General features: G+C 42.1%; 1 pseudogene; it reads right to left on the bottom strand.

The window, feature by feature from the left end:
- Positions 1 to 702: 702 nt before the first annotated feature.
- Positions 703 to 1343, bottom strand: Atp5f1b-ps1 (ATP synthase F1 subunit beta, pseudogene 1; annotated as a pseudogene).
- Positions 1344 to 2029: the final 686 nt, after the last annotated feature.

The following is a 2029-nucleotide window of genomic DNA, read 5'->3' as shown; positions in this document are numbered from 1 at the left end:
CATTTTATCTATGTTTTTGGTTCCTTTTTTCCCTTTGGTTCCTGTAGATCTTCTAGTCAGGGTCTGTAGATTTCAGATTTCTAATCTTCCTCTACGTTTAGCTGTCTTTATCCTGCTGCTTCTGGCTTTGTGCCTATATGTCTTATCTGACTTCTGCCCCTTGATTAATTCTGACATTTTTATCTACATGCCTCTATTGTGGTTTTCATACTCACATCTGACCCACAGATTTATTCTTGCCTTCATTTTCTGGATTCACCATTAGTTTGAATTCACTGGTGGCTTGTTGAGAGCTGGGAATGTGCCTTCCCGCTGCCTCTGAGGCCCAGTTTAGTACTTAACCTACTCCTCTGTCATCTTTCACCCTGCATCTCCAGTCTGACTCCAGTCTCATTGAGCCCTTGCTCTTTACACTGATGTCCAAACTATTTTTTTTTGGAAACTCTTCAAGTTCAGATTATTCTAAACCAAACAGATCTTAAGAGTCTGAGATCCCTGAAACCAGTGTCAGATACTTGATGTTCATTGAATCACAAAAAAATAAAGGATATGCACTGATTTGGGGAGAGGTGTATACTTTTGGGGAAACTTACAATACTCTTTAGATAGAACCATGACATTTTTGAATCAAGGCTTTTGTGTGGCCTACACGTAAAACATGTGCAGCATGGGGGCAAAGAAGGGACAGAAGAGGGAATGAGTTCAGCAAAAAGGCCCTTCAGCAGGAGCGCTTGTCTTCCAGCTTAACCACTTTTGCCATAGCTTCTTCAGTAGCAGATGGTCAAAGTTGCCTTTCAAAATCTGCTGGAATCTTTTAATGGTATATCTCAAAGTGACCTGTGAGGACCTCAGAAAACTGGAATAACCGAGACAAGAAGCAGTGCATTTTACTCAACTGCACATAGTCAATTTATCTTCCTTAGAAAATCTATCCATACCCATAAGGGCAATGGTGTCCTGGAGGAATTTGAAGTCCTACAAGAACTTTTGCACCCCACAGGCAACATCATAATGCTCATTGCCAACAATATTGGGATCTATGTAAAGTGAGGTAGAGCCCAGAGGATGCACAGCTGGAGAGATACCCAAGACAGCAGTAGCTCAAAACAGTGCAGTAGTAGCATCCAAGTGAGCAACGGTAGTTTCAGAGGCAGTCAAGTCATTAGGAAGCACATAAATAAGCCTGCACAGAGGTGATAGTTTGCATCTCAGTGGTGCTGAGCCTTGCCTGCATTGTACCCACATCAATGGGTACAGTGGGTAGGCTGGGAATGTAGAGTACAAGGGATTCTGCCCAATAAGTTAGACATGTCTGAGCCAGCCAGGGTGCAGTGAAAGTTGTGTTTGATAATACAATATATTTTATTAATATTTATTTATTATTTATTTACATTCCAACTGCAGTCTCCCCTTCCTTTTCTCCTCCAAGCCTCTCCCCTCCCACTCTTCTTCCCTCCCCTCATCCAGTCCTTCTCCATTTCCCTTGAGAAAGGGACAGATCTCCCATGGATACCAACCAGCCATGGCTTGTAAAGTTGCAGTAAGACTAAGCACAACCTCTCCTATTAAGGCAAGACTGTAGGAGGTAACCCATTAGGAGGAAAAGGATCCCAAAGGCAGAAAATGAGATCAGAGACAACCCCTGCTCCCACTGTTAGCAGTCCCACGCGAAGACCAAAATACACAATTGCAAAAGCAGTGCTTATTCCTAGCTGCCATCTCTTCAGTCCTGAAGATACATAGATTAAATCATAGAAACATATCCTGCTGTGGAGAGCATGTATCTTAAGATGTGTCCAAGGGACTTGGTCAGTACTATCGTTTTAGTAGAAAGAATACATTAGGTAATAATTGGCATCCACAACACATGCAATCAAGTTTGTGTTCTGTCCAGAGTATGCACATGCTAAAGCCAACCTTTAAATTCCACCAGGAACAGTTTGTATGTGAAGGACTCCTGTTCATAGAAAATGCCTCTGGAACCTGAGAGACTTGGATTTGCTATAATAAATTGTTCAAACTATTGGAA

This window comes from Rattus norvegicus, chromosome X (assembly GCF_036323735.1).
Source record: "Rattus norvegicus strain BN/NHsdMcwi chromosome X, GRCr8, whole genome shotgun sequence".
NCBI classification, from domain to species: Eukaryota; Metazoa; Chordata; class Mammalia; order Rodentia; family Muridae; genus Rattus; species Rattus norvegicus.
The sequence above is the reverse complement of the archived record's forward strand: the minus strand, read 5'-3'. Positions and strand labels throughout refer to the sequence as shown.